The sequence below is a fragment of the Elephas maximus genome, chromosome 11, assembly GCF_024166365.1.
Source record: "Elephas maximus indicus isolate mEleMax1 chromosome 11, mEleMax1 primary haplotype, whole genome shotgun sequence".
Classification (NCBI taxonomy): Eukaryota; Metazoa; Chordata; class Mammalia; order Proboscidea; family Elephantidae; genus Elephas; species Elephas maximus.
Genome location: NC_064829.1, coordinates 13,711,232 through 13,725,407, shown reverse-complemented (window position 1 = coordinate 13,725,407; position 14,176 = coordinate 13,711,232). Strand labels below are relative to the sequence as shown.

Genomic DNA, 14,176 nt, shown 5'->3' with positions numbered 1-14,176 from the left:
GACTACCGTAGCTGTTTGGTAGGTTCTCAGGTCAGGTAGTGTGAGTCTTCCTACTTTGTTCTTCTTCAGTAGTGCTTTACTTATCCGGGGCTTTCTCCCTTTCAATGTCTTTATAGAATGTTGTTGGTATTTGGATCGAGATTGCATTGTATTTGTAAATTGCTTTGGGTAAAATTGTCATTTTCATAATGTTGAGTCTACCTATCCATGAGCATGGTATGTTTTTCCATTTATGTAGATCTCTTTTGTTTTCTTGCGGTAGTGTTTTGTACTTTTCTTTGCATAGGTCCTTTACATCCCTGGTTAGATTTATTCCTAAGTTTTTTTTTTTTTTTTTTTTTTAGGGGCTATTATAAATGGTATTGTTTTCCTGATTTCCTTTTCATCGTTCTCTTTATTCGTGTATAGGAATCTAACTGATTTTTGTATGTTTATCTTGTATCCTGCTGCTCTGCTGAAGCTGTTAGTTCCAGTAGTTTTCTCGTGGAGTCTTTTGGGTTTTCTGTATATAGTGTCATATCATCCGCAAGTAGGGAGAGTTTAACTCCTTCATTACCAATATGGATGCCCTTTATTTATTTTGCTTGCCTTATTCTTCTAGGTAGGACTTCCAGAGCAGTGTTAAATAGGAGTGGTGATAAAGGGCATCCTTGTCTTGTTCCTGTTCTCAAGGGGAATGTTTTCAGCCTTTTTCCATTTAGAATGATGTTGGGCATTGGTTTTGCATACCCAGTAACCCAGTGCTGTCGATTCGATAGATGCCCTTTATTATGTTGACAAATTTCCCCTCTATACCTTTTTTATTGAGAGTTTTTAATCAGGGATGGGTGTTGGACTTTGTCAAATGCCTTTTCTGTGTCGATTGAGATGATTATGTGATTCTTTCCTTTTATTTATGTGATGGATTACGTTGATTGATTTTCTAATGTTGAATCATCCTTGCATACCTGGTACAAATCCTACTTGGTCATGGTGTATTATTTTTCAGATATGATGCTGAATTCTATTGGCTAGAATTTTGTTGAGAATTTTTGCATCTATATTCATGAGAGATATTGGCCTGTAATTTTTTCGTGTGGTGTCTTTGCCTGGTTTTGGTATCAGGGTTATGGTGGCTTCATAGAATGAATTTGGCAGTATTGCTTCCTTTGCTATGTTATGAAATAGTTTGAGTAGTAATGGCATAAGCTCTTCTCTGAGTGGTAGAATTCTCCAGTGAAGCCATCTGAGCCATGGCTTTTTTTTGTTGGGAGTTTTTTTTATTACCTTTCAATCTCTTCTTTTGGTATGGGTCTGTTCACATTTTCAACATCATTTTGTGTTAGTTTGGGTAGGTAGTGTGTTTCTAGAAATTTTTCACTTCTTCCAGGTTTTCAAATTTGTTGGAGTGTAGTTTTTCATAATACTCTGTTATGATCCTATTTCATTTCAGTTGGGTCTGTTGTAATATCCCCATTTCATTTCTTGTTTGGGTTGTTTGCATTGTCTTTATAGCATCTATTGCTATAAATTATCTCTGAGAACTGCCTTTGCTGTGTCCGAAAGGTTTTGGTATGATGTGTTTTCATATTTGTTTGATTCTCGGAATTTTTTTTATTCCATCTCTGACTTCTTCTATTACTCAGTGGTTTTAAAGCATGGTGTTATTCAGTTTCCACCTAATTGATTTATTTCCCTTGTTCTTCCTGTTGTTAATTTCCACTTTGATGGCATTGTGGTCAGAGAAGATATTTGGTATTATTTCAGTGTTTTGGATTTTGTTGAGGGTTGCTTTGTGGCCTAAGATGTGGTCTATTCTGGAGAATGTTCCGTGTGCGTTGGAAAAGAATATGTACTTTGCAGGTGTTGTGTGGAGTGTTCTATATATGTCTATGAAGTCAAGTTGGCTGATAGTGCCCTTTAGGTCTTGTGTATCTTTGTTGAGTTTTTCTCTAGATGTTTTGTCATTTACCAAGAATGGTGTGTTGAAGCCTCCTACTATTATTGTGGAACTGTCAGTTTCTCTTTTCAGTGCTGTTAGAGTTTGTTTTATGTATTTTGGAGCCCTGTCATTGGATGCATAGATGTTTACTATGGTTAAGCCTTCATGAATGGATCGTGCCTTTAATCATTACATAATGCCTTTCTTTGTGTTTTATGGTGGATTTTGTTTTAAAGTCTATGTTATCTGAAATTAGTATTGCCACTTCTGCTTTTTTTTTTGGTAGTTATTTGCTTAATGTATTTTTTTCCAGCCTTTGATTTTTAATAAATATACATCTTTGTTTCTACGGTGTATCTGTTGTAGACAGCTAGACTGGGTGTAGATAGATGTCACACGGCACCAGGTGTTCAGGAGACAGGAAAAGAAAGTAAGTATAAAGAGACAAGAACTGAGAAAAGAAGAAAATCAGAAAGGAAAAAAGAGAAAGAAAAAAGAAATGCCCTCAGGGATTCCACCAACAGGGCTGTGCAGACTAGGGGAGGGGCTTCCAAGCCTCAAAAAGAAAAAGAAAACAAACAAAACACAACAGGACAAAGCAAAACAAAACAAAGTTAAGAAAAATGCCCCTGGGATCCCACCAGCATGGTGTTCCAGGCTGGGGGAGTGGTTCACACAGCCTTTTAAGAAGAAGCAAAGATGGTACACGGAACGAGGTGTTTGAGAAAAAGGTGGGATAGGTGGTGGGATGCATGGAAAAAAACAAAAGAAATGGAAAAAAGCAACAGCAGTAACAGACAGATGGCACTCAGGGAGCCAGCCAGCATGGGCGGCTTGAATCCTAGTGGCTTGGGGCCGAAGCAGTTGCCTCCCAGCCAAGAGACTGTGGTTGGTGTGAAGCAGAGGAGGCCAAGGAGTGGGTATAAAAGGGTGGCGTTAGGAAAGCATGTGTCAGTGGTTACTGGGTGTTCTGTCTCCTGCTTTGAACTCTGTGAAGCTGCTTTCCTGTGCTCCCTGTCTGCCAGTCTCCAACAGGAGTCCAAGGTGGCAAATCCATGCTGCGTTAGCTGATAGAGGACGTCAGTACATATCTCCTCGCTCTCTGTTCTCTGTCAGTTTCTTATTCCATTTTGTGCTTGGCTAAGTTCTTTATCTCTTCATTTGACACTGCATTCCAGGATTGACGTTTGTCTCTGTTTTACTTAGTTCTTTGGGTCTTTGCTGTGGCAGGATGGCGTAGTGCTTCTGTCTATGGTGCCATTTGTTTAGAGACTTTTGACCTTAAATCTTGTGTTTTAGCTGGTTTTCTCAGACACTGCTCTGGCAGGGGAAGGGGAGGTGCTGCTCAGTTAATGCCAGGTGGGGCTAGAGGTCGAGTTTCTTCGTTAGGCCTCTGCTGACACCTAAGGGATGTGGGGTCCCTTTCATTTGTGTGGGGCTAAGTTCTGGTTCCCCATGTGGTCTCCACTGACACTGCGGTGGAGGTGCCTCATTACCTGGACTGTGGTTGAAAACCCTGCCTCCACTAGGTGTCCTGTAATACAACTCCAGGAAAGGGGTGGGATGTCTCATTTCTCCTGGGTTGGAGGTGAAAGTTCAAGTTCCCCACGTCTTCTCCAGGGACACCTTTGTGGGGAGGGCTGGCCACCACTGAGCAGGTGTGAAAGGCCCACTTATTTAATTGGCCTTCTCCGACACCACCTCAGTGGAGGTGTTGGGGCACCTTGTTACAGCCTCATGAGGGTGGGCTTTATCTAGGTTCTTTACTTGGTCTTTGCTGGTGTGGACGGGGGTGAGGCTACACATTTTTCTGGGGTGCTTGGCTTGGAGTAGACAGTTGTTGTGTAGAAGTTTTCTGTTCTTTGCTAGAGAGAGCAGGCTTTTGGGGGGCTCTTCTTTTTTTTTTCCCTACACTCAGCTGGGTTGCTGGCTTTCAGCTCCAAGTCTTCAGTATACAGTCATGCATCGTTTAACATCCATGATACGTTCTGTGAAATCAGATGTTGTGTGATTTTGACGCTGTGCAAACATGCCTAAATCGCAAGCAACAGCATTCACTGATTTTCCACCTTCGTGTTAAACAATAACCTTTTGTTTCACTTCCAAATCGATCCTTCTCCTTTCCCTCTCGCTGCTGCTATCACTAGCACTGGTTTTGCTGCACTTGGGAGCCATGACGCACTTCTGGTAATATTTTCAAAAGAAAATTATACAGAGATATTACGCAACAACACTCAAGATGTACAATACACAGATTGGACGCTACTTCCTATAAGTCGAAGCATACACTGTTAAATGGTAAACTTACTTGTAAGTAGGAAAAATACAGTACAGTACACACATAAACATAGGTGTTTATTATGATTATCAAGACATGTGTTGTAGGTTATACCATTACACACCTGACAGCACAATCGCTTTGTATACAAGAGACAAGAGATACATGTGTTGCTTGCGGGAAGCAGTTGTGTTCGCCTTGTCCAGTTACATCTGCTTTGTCCTGTTCCCCAATCGAGATTTCTGAATTCTGCTATCACTTCATGGGACCACGGACATATATGCAGTCCAGTGTTGCCAAACTAATATTATGCAGCACATGACTGTATGAGGCAAAAAGAAAACCCGGGGAACTCACCACTGTGTAGTTTCTTAGATCCTGAGGTTCCTAACCGGTCTGCCTTTTCTCCAGATGTCCAGGTTTGTAGTTATACTTATTGGGAATAGGGGAAAGTACATCTCCTTCATCCTCCCAGAAGCAGAGTTTCCTCCATGGCATTTTAAAGCTATATGTATATGATTAGATAAGAAGCATAGTTCTCAGGTTTTTATTTGGTAAGCATTAGGAAAAAACAAGTGTTTAGAATGTTTTTTTTTTTTTTTTGGTCCAAATTTTTAAAAAATTCACACTCTTGCCTCAGAAGTAGCAACTTTTAATTTTTGTTATCTATTTGTTTTGCTTTCTAACCATTGAGTACTTACAATTAAATTTGCCATGTACCACTTGGAGCCCCTTTGTTTTGCCATTTTATTCGGCGAAGCTTAGGTTTGGCTGTAGTTCCCTAGTGACGTGAGAACATGTCCTAATATAGATCCATTCTCCTTTCAGTTAAACCATCTCAGGCCCTCACTTCTTGATTTCTGCTCTTAGCTGGGCCTTCTTTTTCCAGCCGTTCCCAACTGTAGGTGAATCAAATCAACATTTCTTTAGAGTAGTGCTTGCAAGGTAATCTAGTAAGCAGTTTATGAGTAGACTTTCTTGTCCTTATCAATCTGGTGTGGAAGCTGAATAACAGTAATCCTGAACTAGGAGAACACGTGACTGCAGGCATAATTTACAAGTTGCCATAGGAATACAAGGAGAATAGTAAGAATCTTCTGGCATTTTGCTTCTAGCTTCTTATTCCTGCCCTTACCTGTCTCAGCCGTTTGTCACTTTCCAGGCTTTGGACTTGGTAATGACTCCCCCTCAGGGCTGCACACCTCAGCTTGGCGTGCAGTGGGCTAGCAACCTGGTCTGTTTAATGGTGTTCTCTGTACTCCACACCTCAGCTTGGCGTGCAGTGGGCTAGCAACCTGGTCTGTTTAATGGTGTTCTCCGTACTCCACACCTCAGCTTGGCGTGCAGTGGGCTAGCAACATGGTCTGTTTGATGGTGTTCTCCGTACTCCACACCTCAGCTTGGCGTGCAGTGGGCTAGCAACCTGGTCTGTTTGATGGTGTTCTCCGTACTCCGCACCTCAGCTTGGCGTGCAGTGGGCTAGCGTACCTGGTCTGTTTGATGGTGTTCTCCGTACTCCACACCTCAGCTTGGCGTGCAGTGGGCTAGCAACCTGGTCTATTTGATGGTGTTCTCCGTACTCCACACCTCAGCTTGGCGTGCAGTGGGCTAGCGTACCTGGTCTGTTTAATGGTGTCTCCGTACTCCATACCTCAGCTTGGCGTGCAGTGGGCTAGCGTACCTGGTCTGTTTAATGGTGTTCTCCGTACTCCTTAGCAGACGGCTGCGGCGATCAGACCCGCTTCTTGCCATTCCTGTCACAAGCCCCGTGCACTCTGCTGCGTCCAGGAGCGCACAGGTACTCCCTTTGCTGTGTGTCTGCACAAAGGGTGGTTTAATGGAAAGAATGTGTGCTTCCAGTCAAACAGATCCCAGACTCTTGACTGCTATGTCATTGTTTTTGGGTGCTGTCGAGTGGGTTTTTGACACACAGCAGCCCCGTGTGACAGAGTCGAACCGCCCCATAGGGTTTTCTGGGCTGTAATCCTTACAGGAGCAGGTCACCAGGTCTTTCTCCTGTGGAGCCGCTGGGTGGGTTCTAGCTACCAGCCCTTTGGTTAGCAGCTTAACTATATTGCTATCAGGGCTCCTTTTTGCTGTGTCATTAGGCTAAGTTAATTAACTCTCTGAGCCTTAGTTTCCCTGTCTGTAAACATAAGAAAATACCACTTTTCTTACAGAGTGCAGTAAATAAGGTTGGAAAATATGTGTGAAAGTTCCTGAAGCCTCACCCACCAAAACCCACTGCCATGGAGTCGATCACGACCCTAAGGACAGAGTAGAACTGCCCCATGGAGTTTCCAAGGCTGTAAATCTTCATGGAAGCAGATTGCCACATTTTTCTCCCGTGGAGCGATTGATGGGCACCAACCGCCGACCTTTCAGTTAGCAGTCCAGGGTTTTAACCACTGCTCTACCAGCGTTCCTCTTCCTGAAGCCGCAGGAACTCAAATAAAATTTGGATTCCCCTTCTTTGTTTCCTTAATTACAAAATAAGAGTAAGAGCCATGGTCATTTTCTCTAATCTTTGTCTCATCTGCAGTGCACAGTGTGCTTGTTGAAAACATGAAAACCCAGTTACCATCCAGTGGATTCTGACTCCTGGCCATCAGAGATGTGTCAGAGCAGAACTGTTCCATAGGGTTTTCAGTGGCAGATTTTTCAGAAGTAGATTGCCAGGCCTTTCTTTCCTCTGAGGTTCCTCTGGGCAGACTTGAACATCCAACGTTTCAGTTAGTAGGTGAGTGTGTTGACCATTTGCATCACCCAGGGGCTCCTGTTGAGAACAAAAAAAAGATGATGATTAATGTATTAAAACATTTGACCACTTACTATGTGCCATGTTAAATGCTGGAGCCACACTTTATCGGGCCAGGCATACATGCACATGGATAATTAAAATACAGTTTCACAAGTGCAGGGTCTGGGAACACAAAAGGCCTATCTGTGACTTAAACTGGATGGGATGCGTCATGAGAGAGGATCCTTGGAAAAAGCGTTGCTGGTGCTTGATCTTGTTTTTTTTTTTTTTAATGGCTTTATTGAGGTATAATTTACATACCATAAAACTCACCCATTTTAAGTGTATAATTAAATGATTTGAATGATTTAGAGAGTTATGCAGCCATCACCACAATCTAAATCTAGAACATTTCCGTCACCCCAGAAAGATTCCTTGCAGGTTCAGTGCTGAACTATGAGTGTGAATGAGCTAGTGGAGGTGGGCTGGGCTGGGCTGGGCTCCAGGGAGTGAGGACGGTCTGGCAGGGGCATGGAAGCAGAGAACGCAGGGGTGTCAAACTGGATAATATGTCTGTAAGTAGCTTTATTTCCAGAGTGTAGAGTATGTTCCTTCCCCACAAACTGCACTTTGACTTCCTTGGTTTTTGGAGCTGTTTCCTCCTGTAATTTGTAAATGTTAATGCTAGTTGAACTCCCATTCCCTTTGAGCTCTGGAACCCTGTGATTGTCAAAGCTTAGGATAGCTTCAATTAATGGAAAAATAGAATTCATTTTTCTTGTGGTAGCCAACAGTCAAGGCCCTTCAAGAAAAACAGAAGAGTTTTAATGCTGCTTATGAACCCTTTAATGGAAACTTTTCCCTATTTTTAATGTTTTTCCTGGTTATATAAGCAGTCATACATATTAGGTAGAAATGCATGTTTATAAAATACAGAAAAATTAAAAGATGACTTAGAACACTTATCTTTCAACTCAGTGATAATCATTAATATTCTCTAGTTCTCAGTTTTATGCATATATATTTAAAAATTGATACTGTGCTATGAATAAAATTGCCTCTCCTACCTTGTTCAATATTTGTCAAAAACATAATTTTTAGTGCTGCATAATATTTATGAAACAAAAAAGTACCTTTTTTTTTTTAATGATGAAAGTAACATAAGTGATACACGGACATGGCAAAGTTCAAACCATATAGAAGGGATTAAAAGGAAAATAAAATAATCTTTCCCTCTCCCTTTACCAGTTCCAAGAGTTAACAGTGGTTTCTGATATGCTTTCAGAAAATGTGTGTGTGTGTGTGTGTGTGTGTGTGTGTGTGTGTGTGTGTGTGTGTGGCCTTCAAATAATTGCATGAACCACAACTTAACTGATCTTCTTTTGGTAGCCATTTGGATTAAAATGCTGCAATGAATATTTTCATGCATACATCTTTGAATTCTTATAAAAGTACATTATACATTCCTAGAAGAAGAATTTCTGGGAGAAGAGAATACATTTAAACATTTGATAAATATTATCAAATTGCTTTTCAGTACCATTAGTAAATACTCACATGGGTCACTGTTTCCTCACATCTTTACCAACCCTGGGTATCCTATGCCTTTTTGTTCTTTACCAGTCTGATATTGGAACAATAGAATTTATTGTTTGAATTTACATTTAAAAATTATGATTAAAGTTGAACATTTTTATGTGTGTATTATTTTTCTCTGAATTACTTGTTCTCATGCTTTGTGCAGTCCTCTTTTGGGTTGTTTATATTTTCATTGATTTGTAAGAACTCTGCTTTTTAAAGAAATTGGCCCTTTATCATATTTTGCAAATATTTTTTTCATTTGCTTACTTGTTGACTTTGTTTATGGTCACACTTATCAGTCTTGTCATTTATGGCTTATAAACTTAAAAAGCTGCAAAATAATCTTAAAATTTAGTACAAAAATCCCACTTTGGTAAGTGGTGTCTGAGGTCTTAAACACCAGCAAGCAGCCATCTAAGTTGCATCAATTGGTCTCAACTCACCTGTAGCAAAGGAGAATGAAGAACACTAAAGACACAAGGTAAATATGAGCCAAAGAGACAGAAAGGGCCACATAAATCAGAGACTACATCAGCCTGAGACCAGAAGAACTAGATGATGCCTGGCTACAACCAATGACTGCCCTGACAGGGAACACAACAGAGAATCCCTGATGGAACAGGAGAACAGTGGGATGCAAACCTCAAATTCTCGTAAAAACACCAGACTTAATGGTCTGACCAAGACTAGAGGGACCCCAGAGGTCAGGTCATGGTCCCCGGACCTTCTGTTAACCCAAGACTGGAACCATTTCTGAAGCCAATTCTTTAAATAGGGATTAGACTAGACTATAAGACAGAAAATGATACTGGTGAGGAGTGAGCTTCTTGGATCAAGTAGACACATGAGATTATTTGGGCAACTCCTGTCTGGAGGGGAGATGAGAAGGCAGAGGGGGACAGAAGCTAGCTAAATGGACCCGGGGAATACAGGTTGGAGAGGAGGAGTGTGCTATCTCTTTAGGGGGAGAGCAGCTAGGAGTACATAGCAAGGTGTATGTAAGCTTTTGTATGAGAGACTGACTTGATTTGTAAACTTTCACTTAAAGTACAAAAAAAAAAAATTAGTGTAAAAAGAAACAAATGGATCCAATAGTATTTTTAAGTGAATATCATAGTGACATTGAAGGGGAATAAGGACTAATTCATGTAACTTTTGAACATAGTACTTTGTGTACCCTTAGTCAAAAGAAGAAAAAAAATGCAAACAAATCTTGAATTCGCTTATGTTTGTCCTTTGTACTGTCCATTGTAGTGAAACTACATTGCGTATATTGTAGGATTAAGCAAGTTGAGGGTTCCTTTGTTTCTTCCAACATAGCTGCAGTACAAAATATAACACATGAAGTTATAACTGATTTCATATAACATAATTAGTTGTGTGAATCATTAAATATATTGTTTTAACTGTAGTATAAATTTTTACTAAGATACCAAATTCTTTGTATCTAGTTATATGTGTAGTCTTTGCAATTTATTATTCACATACCGTAGTTATTGATCACAACCTAAAGAAAAATAGTAAAAATTTGTTGGCCACAGCCTCCAGCAGACTGAGTCCAGTACAACTAGATAGTGCCCGGCTACCACCACTTACTGCTCTGGCAGGGATCACAATAGAGGGCCCCAGACAGAGCTGGAGAAGAATGTAGAACAAAATTCCAACTGAAAAAGAAAGACTAGAGTGGTGGAGCCAAGATGGCGGAAAAGACGCTTCCATTGAGCCCTCTTTACAACAGAGACCCGAAAAAACAAGTGAAACGAGTATATTTGTGACAAGCTGGGAGCCCTGAGCATCAAAGGCAAGCTTAGACAACAAACTGAGGGGCAGGGGGAGGAAGAGGCTGTTAAGAAGTGGAGAGGAGTTACCAGCCCTGAATCGCGGGGAGCCCTCAGGCACCATTCCTGGAGCGGCAGCGGCGGCGGGCTGATACTAGCGTTGGGCCGCAGTTCTTTAGGGAGAAGCAGCCAGCCACACAGCCCACTCACACCTCCGGAACCTGAGGAGGAGGGCACTCTCGGCAAAAGTTAAGTACTTGTGTATATTTTACTGCACCCTCCACCCCGAAGCTGGCTTCAGCAGCTGAATCCCTGTGCCTGAGATAGACCCTGGTGAGCACCAAGAGCCATCCTCCCAGCCTTTGGCAAGGAAAAAAATTGCAACTGGGGGGAAAAGATAATTTGCTAGCTCCATTAACTGGGGAGCTCAGGACAGAAGTGGCTGCTGCCCAAGCATAAACTGTCCATGGACCTCGAGCACCTTTCCCTTCTGCATGGACCTGTGTGGGCCTATTTCGGGAGAGTAGGCCCTTGTTGGCAAACTCTAACCATTTCAGCTGTGTGGTGGTGAGGTGGGTGTTTGACGTTTGACATTGCCTATTAAACAAGGCCCTCACCTACCCACAACAGGGACATAAGGACTGGTAGCTCCACTCAGGTCACCGAGCCACCCGTGACAGGGGTCCAAAGATAACTGGTACCTCCCAGTCCTTCCAACCAAAAACTTTGAGTGCCCATGGTCCCTCTGCAGAACCCACCCACCAGCATGCTCTAGGCAACAGAGACGCGTTTTCCTCAGAGACACCTGGGGGTCGGTTCTCAGCCCCCTACCTTGTTCAGAGCGTGACCCCCTGCAGCAATCAGATACGGGTATGTACGCCAATCACCCCTGCCCCTCTAAGACTGTAGGACAGAGCCTGTACCACATACTAGATATCAGCTACCTGGAAACCTGAGCTGAATTCATACAAGAAAACTGAATGGACTCCTAGACTCATATATCTGATAACAGCTCTAGCCAGCTGGGGACAGGACACCAGAACTCCAAAGGGAAAAATAAGCTAGCTCACTCAAGCAACCCATAGGGATATACCAAAACAAAAGAAAGCAAGTATCTACAACACAGTAAGCAAATATAAAGTGATACAATAACTTACAGATGGCTCGGAGACAACAGTCAGTATCAAGTCACACAAAGAAACAGACCATGATCACCTCAACAGGCTCTCAAAACGAAGAATGCAGAGATCTTCTAGATGAAAGTGCATTCCTGGAATTACCAGAGTCAGAATACAAAAGTTTAATACACAGAACCCTTCAAGACATCAGGAAGAAAATGAGGCAATATGCAGCACAAGCCAGGGAACACACAGATAAAGCAACTGAAGAAATCAGAAAGATTATTCAGGAACATAATGAAAAGTTTAATAAGCTGGAAAAATCCATAGACACACAGCAATCAGAAATTCAGAAGATTAACAATAAAATTACAGAATTAGACAAGTGAATAGAAAGTCAGAGGAGCAGAATTGAGCAAGTAGAAGCTAGAATTTCTGAACTCAAAGATAAATCACTTGGCACTAATATATTTGAAGAAAAATCAGATAAAAAGATTTTTCAAAATGAAAAAACCTTAAGAATCATGTGGGACTCTAACAAGAGAAATAAACTACAAGCAATTGCAGTACCAGAACAGGGAGGGATAACAGAAAATACAGAGAAAATTGTTGAAGATTTGTTGGCAGAAAACTGTCCTGATATTGTAAAAGATGAGAAGATATCTATCAAAGATGCTCATCAAACTCCACATAAGGTAGATCTTAAAAGAAAGTCATATTATACTCCAGCTTGCCAAAACCAAAGATAAAGAGAGAATTATAAGAGCAGGAAAGGATAAAAGAAAAGTCACCTACACCGGAGAGCCAATAAGAATAAGCTCAGATTACTCGGCAGAAACCACGCAGGCAAGAAAGGAATGGGGTGACATATTTGAAAAATTGAAGGAAAAAAATTGCCTGCCAAGAATCACATATCCATCAAAACTGTCTCTTAAGTATGAAGGTGAAATTAAGACATTTCCAGATAAACACAAGTTGAGGGAATTTGTGAAAACCAAACCGAAACTACAAGAAATACTAAAGGGAGTTCTTTGGTTAGAAAATCAATAATATCAGGTATAAACCCAAGACTAGAACACTGGGCAGAGCAACCAGAAGTCAACCGAGACACGGAAATCCAAAGAAACAAAGCAAGATTAAAAAAAAAAAAAAGCCCAACATGGGGTAACGGCGATGTTATTATATAAAAGAATATAACATTAAAATAATAAAGAGGGACTAAAAAATGTAATCATACACTTTCCATATGGAGAGGAAGATACAGCAATACAAAGAAATAAAAGTTTTAAATTTAGAGAAATAGGGGTAAATAATAAGGTAACCGCAAAGGAGACAAACAATTCTACTCATAAAATTAAAATACAAGGGAAATATACAGACTCAGCAGAAACAAAATCAACAACAACAAATACGAGGAAAGGACAATATATAAAGAAAATCTGCTCAGCACATAAAATCAAGCGGGAAAAACAAAGAACACACAAAAAAAAGACATCAAAATGATAGCACTAAATTCATACCTATTCATAATTAACCCTGAATATAAATGGACTAAATGCACCAATAAAGAGACAGAGAGTGGCAGAATGGATTAAAAAACAAGATCTGTCTATATGCTGCCTACAAGAGACACACCTTGGACTTAGAGACACAAACAAACTAAAACTCAAAGGATGGAAAAAAATAAGCAAACAACAATCAGAACAGAGCAAGAGTGGCAATATTGATTTCTGACAAAATAGACTTTAAAGTGAGATCCATCAGAAAGGATAAGGAAGGACAGTATATAATGATTAAAGGGACAATACACCAAGAAGATATAACCACATTAAATATTTATGCACCCAATGACAGGGCTGCAAGATACATAAAACAAACTCTGTCAGCATTGAAAAATGAGATAGACAGCTCCACAATAGTAGTAGGAGACTTCAACACACCACTTTCGGTGAAGGACAGGACATCCAGAAAGAAGCTCAATAAAGACATGGAAGATCTAAATGCCACAGTCAACCAACTTGACCTCGTAGACATATACAGAACACTCCACCCAACAGCAACCAGGTATACTTTCTTTTCCAGTGCACATGGAACATTCTCTAGAATACACCACATACTAGGTCCTATCCAAAAACATTGAAATATTACAGAGCATCTTCTCTGACCATAAGGCCATAAAAGTGGAAATCAGTAACAGGAAAAGCAGGGAAAAGAAATCAAACACTTGGAAACTGAACAATACCCTGCTCAAAAAAGACTGGATTACAGAAGACATTAAGGATGGAATAAAGAGATCATAAAATCCATTGAAAATGAAAACACTTCCTATCAGAGCCTTTGGGACACAGCAAAAGTGGTGCTCAGAGGCCAATTTATATCAATAAATGCACATATCCAAAAAGAAGAAAGGGCCAAAATCAAAGAACTATCCCTACAACTCGAAAGAGAGCAACAAAAGAAACCCAAAGGCACCAGAAGAAAACAAATAATAAAAATTAGAGCTGAACTAAATGAAATAGAAAGCAGAAAAACAGTTCAAAGAATTAACAAGACCAAAAGCTGGTTTTTTGAAAAAATCAACAAAATTGATAAACCGCTGGTCAAACTGACAAAAGAAAAAGAGGAGAGGAAGCAAATAACCCAAATAAGAAATGAGATGGGCGATAGTACAACATACCCAACTGAAATTAAAAGAATCATATCAGATTATTATGAAAAACTATACTGAAACAAATTTGGAAACCTAGAAGAAATGGGTGA

The 14,176-nt window shown here is 40.6% G+C and overlaps 2 protein-coding genes across 2 annotated transcripts in view; one reads left to right on the top strand and one right to left on the bottom strand.

Moving 5' to 3' along the window:
- RALBP1 (ralA binding protein 1) overlaps nucleotides 1-14,176 on the top strand; it is a 94,051-nt gene that overhangs the window by 50,553 nt on the left and 29,322 nt on the right. The window lies entirely within an intron of this gene.
- The window catches only part of PPP4R1 (protein phosphatase 4 regulatory subunit 1), a 181,257-nt gene continuing 173,256 nt past the window's right edge, over nucleotides 6,176-14,176 (bottom strand). The window contains exon 22 of the transcript XR_007519172.1: nucleotides 6,176-6,975. The gene's annotated coding sequence lies outside the window, so the exon portion shown is untranslated. The remainder of the gene's footprint in view (nucleotides 6,976-14,176) is intronic.